Source organism: Aythya fuligula, chromosome 9 (assembly GCF_009819795.1).
Source record: "Aythya fuligula isolate bAytFul2 chromosome 9, bAytFul2.pri, whole genome shotgun sequence".
Lineage (NCBI taxonomy): Eukaryota > Metazoa > Chordata > Aves > Anseriformes > Anatidae > Aythya > Aythya fuligula.
The window spans coordinates 24231815-24239074 of NC_045567.1; positions in this window are offsets into that span (position 1 = coordinate 24231815).

Sequence of the window (7260 nt, forward strand, 5' to 3'; positions counted from 1 at the left end):
TAAAAGGTTATATTAAATACAAAGTTAAATTAGGTCAGAATAAATAAAATCAGACACAGGTTCGTGTACTATTTCAGAGACAGCTCTGAAACTCTGGACATAAATTTTAACACGACTGCCTGCTGCTTAGTGTTTGCAGTCATGTGGGAGCCCTAAGTTTATTTTCTAATCGCAAGAGCAGATGTTCAGCTGATGTGAATCAGCAAACTGCCACTGAAGCCAGAGGAACTACCTTTAATTTGTACCATCTGGGGATCTGTTTCGCAGGCTCTCTTTTGGAGGGAAAATAATATTGTGCATTATCTTATAACGAATCGTGCAGTAGCTTCCAAAAAAATGAAAAAGGAAAATACCTAGAGCTCTTTAACTAGAAAAAAGTGCTCATTAATGTGGTTCGAATTCAAACAGGCCGTGTGGGAGGACATCCTCAAGACATCTATAGTGCTCAGGTCCGAAGTAAGCACAGAAAAGAAAGCCTGGTGAAGGACAGTGTCAAATGAGCGAGAGCACTAAAACTAATTTGGCACAGTGATATCAGCAGGCCTCTGGCCTCATGAACATCTGATATGGGCTGTTACTGAAACCAAATTCAAGAACATCTCTTAGTAATTTTAGTGTGTTGTACAACATGGTTAAAGTGTTATAAGTGGAAAGGTGTTGAATCCTACTGAGTTTGGGGCATATTAGAATATTTTAGGTTGATTTTCTTTTTCAGTTCTGTGCAGTTCATTACTCTGAGTAATTGTGCTCTAGAAGTAGGTTTCCAAGTACCACTCCAGCTAAAGGGTAGTTTATATATGTGAAAATACATAACTTTTTTTTCAAAATACAGCAAAGCTAAAATACAATATAGGAAATAATTCTAAATCCTGGCTGTAAAATAGACAGAAAAATAAAGGAGACACATGCGTGGGAACTCTGCAGCTTTTGAACACAACAGAAGTGTCCCACTGTGCAGGAGACTGACCCCTGCATGAGAATGAATTTAGCCCAAAGATATGAGAGCTGCAACTACTTGCAGAAAACTACCTAAAAGTTCTTTCTGTTCATGCTCTAGAGTAGCACCTGTCATTGGTTACATGGGCTGTATTACCTTTCAAAGCAGGGTAAGTCATTTATCTCCCAGCCCTGGGCACGGAGCAGCACTGTGATATCTTTCTAGGCCTGTAAGGAACAGAGACACTTGTCAGTGGTATTTAAATTTCAAAACATTAGACTACTGTGCTAGGTATTATGTGTAGTCAAGAGTTTGTGGTCCACAGCTTTTTCTACTGTCACGCAAAGCGCTTAAGACAACTTCCATCAAAAACTGTTAATTGTAAGGGTAACAATTTGAAAAGTAAGTAGAAAAATAAGCTGAAATGATTGCATATCAATTCTTTTTTTTTCAAGTGAGAAGTAGGGGAGGATGCTGTGTTTAATTTTAGGGTTAATAATCTATCCAAGAAGCAGCTCAAAAGGGATGACACGCATCCACCCAGATGTGTCTTCAGTGCACAGTCCATCACACTGCTGTTTTCGCATGCCTCTAGACAACAGCAAGAGTAAAGCAAGGATAGCAGCATCAGCAGTGACAGCAGGAACTCTCGTGGATTTGCTGTAGATGCTGCAGGTATTTGATGTACGGCCTTTCACTGCAAAATGGCTTACAACTGGAGCAAAGCAAATTCGAGCAACTAATAAAGAGTCAGCTAACAAAGCAATAGTCTGGAAAAGAACCTCAAGTTTGTGTGAATGTTTTCTAAGAGAGAAAAAATACAGTCTGGCTCAAACAGTTCAAATGGGTAAAATAAGAAAACAGCAGAGGTGAATATAGAGGCTCAAATAAAATCAAACACTACTAAAAGGTGTGATCCGAGACACAGTTGCTGCATAATGGCATGATTCTAACGCAACGACATAAAAGAAGACTAAATGCAAAAGTTGCATTCAGGGAGTAGAAATCATCTCTTTTTCCTAGATTTAACCATAAAAATTGTGTTGTCTTTTGCAAAAGTGTGACTTTGAATTATTTCCCCTGAAATCAGCCTGTGGTTACTGTTCCTTCAGCAGGGAGGTCTGAAATGCAAGCACAGCAGTGCTGCTCACAGCCCATTGCTGCGTGGTGCGGGGTTTGCAAGAGCTGATGCTAAGGGCTCTGTGCTGACTTGCTTCTGGGATCGTTGTGCCTCCAGTTGCCCTCTCATTCAGCAGAAAATGTCTGTCAGCACCTCAGGTTCTTTCTAGAAAAGGCTTTTGATGCTAAGGAGCTACAGAGCTGCTTTGGGGAAAGGTGAAATAGAAAAAAAGCAGCAAAAGAACTTGAGCTGCTTCATGGAGCCTAAAAAAAACATGGTGCCTTACTTGAATTGGTCCCGTTCAGTCTTAGGTAGCTGCTTTTTTGTAATAATGTCCCTTTTATAACAACGTCCCTGTTCTATGATGCTCAATTCTGTGTACTTACTATTTCTGCGTGACAGCTTTTTTAAGCCTTTTTCATCTGGTGCAATACTCACAGCTGATCCCAGGCTAAGTTTAGGCATTATTTGATATGGCTGTTCCGACGTCCAGCAAGTGCAGTTGGAATCCAGGCTTGGGGATGATGTGTGTAAAATGAAAACCACTAGCTGCGTTTGCATACCAGATGAAAGATTGTCAGAAAATATCCCACCAGCAGTCCAGTGATCCACTTTTTTGTTAATACTAGCTATTCCATTTCGAGTCTGAAAAGGCAGATAAACCCCAGGATTAATAAACATTTTTATTTGTGAAACAAATCTTCCCAGCTTCACATAATACTTTGTTTCTCATCACAGGGAGATAGGTTTGCCGGCTATGAGATGCCATTTTCAGTAATTCATGTTACTTTAATGAAGGTTTAGGGCAAAACACGTTAGTAAAAGATTTCAGATCAATCTCTATTATTACTTGAAAGAGATTTTCAAGATAATAACCTGATAATCACATATTTTCTAATTGTATAATCAAGTGCAAAGTCCAAAATTATAAACATTGCAAGTCTGTAAATCTAAATTATTCCTGATGCATCTATGTATGCATGTAGAAAGCTCAGTAACCTCCATAACAAAGTTTATTAGCTGAAGAAATAAAGTATTAAAAAAAAAATCAAAGGGAGACTAGTTTTCTAAAGTAAGATTACTACACCAGACTGAGGATAAAGGGGCTTTAAAACAGTGAGTACCCCACCTTGTATTTCCTGTGGAAGGGAGCTCCCAGATGATGCTGGGAAGCTTGCACTTGCTCATGCTCCCAGTCCAAGGAAAGGATGTTGGAAGTGGGAATGTGCAGGGGGGCCCAGCTGCCCTCTGTGCCACCCAGCGAGTGAAACACCATTTCAGAAACACCATTTCGGAGACCCAAAGCAGGCCTGGCTCAGCAATGTTAGCTAGTTTTGTGAGCATCTGAGGGCAGGGGAGGCTCGCAGCATGACCTGGAACGCTGAAGAACTGATTCTGCTTTACACCCAGTACAAGAAACAGCACAGAAGTGACAACCAGGGGTAAGGGACAGCTGTGGCTGAAAGCCACCTCCAGCACACATGTTCTGCCTCCCCAAAAGGTCCGAGGATCGCTGCTATAAACCAGCATGGCCTCTCCGTGTTGTAGCTGCTTGGCAGGACAGAATTTTCATACCATGCGCAAGCAGCAAACCCTCTGTGTCAGGAACTCCGAAAAGTGACAAAATTGGCTGCTCACAGCAACAAGAAATTCCTATTGGAGAAAAATTCTTCCTTGTCAAGTGGAATCTCCTTTCTACTACCTATACATCCCCAGAGAGCTCAAATCCTGCACTTATATCTCAAGCTACCCTAACTTTATGCTCAGGTTGCAGGAGCCGCTCATTTAATAAGAGGTTAAGCCAGCTCTCAGCATCTTTCCTGTTAATGCTTGAAGGACTGGAAGAGGAGAAAAACCTAATTCACAACTCTATATTTGCATTAGTGTTATTTTCCAATCTGAGGAATATGCAAAAACATGAAAAAGATGTACAGCTTTGGGTTGTACTATCATGTGATGTTTTAACATTAGCATGCCAAGAGAATTTGCATTATATGTATAATTTATTATGTTGTAGGTATCTACATTAAACTAAACCATATCCTTGTAGAGAAACTCATTGAGAATGGAAATAACTGTGGTTTTTTGTTGTTTTGTTTTGTTAGAAGATAGACCAGTGCCACAAGATCAAGAACGCAGAAGGGTACTGGTCTTCAGAACTATTCCTCCATGTGCTGGGAGATTTGCACTGCAGATCTGAGGTAAAATCAAACCAATAAAAAATAACTTGGTAATTGTTCCTCCGAGAGCTAAACAGATTAATTAGACTGCAGTTAAACAAAATGCACTTGATTAATCTCTGATTATGTCTTCACTTAAGTCAGACCGTAAATTATTCTTTAGATGATACCAGATCAGAAGTGCAGATCAAAGGCTGATGAAGGACAGTCTTCCTCCAAACAAACATAATTTCATAAGAGCGGAGCCTGTTCTTACATTACATGAGAGGATGCGCAGTAAGAGAGCTCCTCGCGCCAGAAGGGTATGTTAGATCTGGTGATGCAGCAAGGGGATTTTATGACAGGTGTCAATTTGAAGGAAGATCCTAGAAGGAACACCAGCTTGGTGGTTCTCAGTTATTTTCGAATGGTTACTCATGAAAGGACATGACTATTGCTCAGTCCTTGTCTCTGTCAATCTTTTTCCAAGAACACGGGGGAAGGTTAAGAGAGAGATGACTTCACTAAAAGGTCATTGTTACTAGTTAGGGCATTGAGTCAGTTTTGGTCGCTAGAGAATGTGCTGGCTTTCCACTTCCATCTTTTCCAAACCTCATGCTACATCATCAGCTATTGCTAAGCGTGGTGACAGAGGGAGGTGGCAGAGGTGTGATGAGCAATAACTCACTCTGTTTGGGTTAGCGAAGACAAGGAAAAGGTAACAATGACAGGTGCAGCGACAGGCAAAACATTTTTTCTTGCCCTTCCACAAACTACTTAGACACAGTGTATTTCCCACCTTCACTACTTGTGATCTTAAGGCATGGTCAGGAATCTGTTTTGCCTTAAAACATTGGTTCTCAAAGAAAACTTTTTTGGACCACAAAAATTTAAAAACCGCTCTGCAAAAATCTGTCTCAGGGACACTAAAATTGTTTCTCAAAAGAAGTGATGCTACAACTAACCAGTATATTATTGAGAGGTGTGTCCCTCTTTTAATTTTGAGACAATGACTTCATGCTGTTCTCTAACATGAACTTTTCAATACTTTAATTGATACTTTCAGATAAAGCTCTAAGGATATTACACTTTTTTAAAGTCTTGTATTTCCTTCTATCTGTGCATAATTTCCTCGGGAGGTGCTGAACTTTAGCTGTATGAACAGATCAGCCAGTCAGAATAAGAGATTCACAGTGTTCCACCCTGAATTTTCACAGTATTTGTAATACTTATTAGTTAAAACTTTGTTATTTTTAGGTATTCCTTTCAAGATACCTTTATTATGTAAAAAAGCTGTGGTTCAGCAAAAAGTATTAGAGCATGGTTGCCAGTGTAATACTATTTCCATCACACCAACTGTGTGACTACAACAGGTATGTTCAGAAAGGGCAATTCCAGAGATGACAGAGAATGAAGAAGATGCAGGATTTTGCATGTCCCTGTGAAACATACGGCACAACCTTTCATCACAAAAGGAGGCAGCTGTTTTAAGATATGCCTGAAAATTAAATCTAGGGAGTTTCACTTCAGCTAATTCAAACCACTCAGATGTAAATACAAAGTAACTTGGTGTAACAAAAGCCATAGCAAATAAAAGAGATTTCCAATTTGGTAACGCAAAATATTTTACCTGCTAATCATTGCCTTAAAACAGTAAATGCAGAACCTAAAACCAATGAGACACTCTGTCAGTTCTGTTCAACCGTTATAAAATTGAAGAGACTGACGGAATTTCTTGTTTCCCAGACTTCACGCATTTCTACTTTTTACCTATGTTGATATTTTTCTTGTCTCTTTAGTAAAGACTTCCTTCTGAAATGACAGCATCAACTGGAAATACATTAATTTGGAAACAATGAGGTATGGTATTGGCATGGTTATACCATTAAAACATCCTGTTTCCTTAAGTCAGCTGTGCTATCAACAAAAATGAATGAGAACTATCTAAGAAGGTTTTTTTCTTTTTCTCTAAGTAGTCTCCTGAATCAGTATCAAATGGATAAACAGCATTAATTTTAAAAATGGAAATAGCTGCGTCAAGAAAATGTCTTTCTTGTCTATCCAGACTGCAACACGTTGGGGTTGCTGTACCAAAGCCAGCTTTGAACAAGATGGTTTCTGTATTGGGAGACAACTAGTTATGCCTATGTGGAATGACATCAGGTCTAATTAAGCCTAATTTACCCTACACATATTGCTGTGACATTGTTACTATATTTAAGTGGCTGTGGTGACTCGGACTTCTGTCACTTTCAGCCTTGATTAGAACTCTCTCTGCCTATGAGTAGAGCCTCATCCACTGAAAAATCTCCCAGAGATAAAACACTCCCTGGTAGCCCATAGTCCAAGTGGTCACCATCTTTGTGACTTCTTGAACATAAAACATAAATCAAGTTCTCCCTTCTGATATTCATATATCTCTGAGTGACTGAGTTTACATGCTTGAGAGACTGCATCTCCCATCATAGCTTTGACTTTTCTCTCTGACTATCAAGGCCACTGATGACATAAGGTTTATCAACATACAGGACTTAGCAGTCCCGTAAGAGAAGAGTCCCCACAACCCCTGACTTACTTTTCTGGTCATTAGGAGTACAAACTACATGCAAGCATGATCGGGACTGCAAATTCCAGAGAGTGTTTCTACTTATGTATAGAATTAAGTTATGTTAGGAGAAAATAATTTACCATATCCTCTGGTCTACAAGTGTATTTCTTTGTTTCAGTACTTTTTACCTCCCTTGAAACAAAATGAACCAGGTTAGCTTAAACAGTTTGGCTAGCAGCTTTTTTTCTAATGTTCTGGGAGACTGGAGGTAACAGGTCCTGCTCTGAGCATATTTTCCTCTCAAGTTAAAATTGAGTTCAGATGTCACATGTATTACCAAGTGAGCCTTGAGAAGAAAAAACACTAGATGTTTTGTGAAGAAAATACTTTTTTATATATACTTTTTTTTTTTTTTTTTTTTCCTGAACATCACTGATTTCTGCCTTTTAGATATTTTGTGTAGCCTAATCACCTGCATCACAGAAAAGCTATGGAA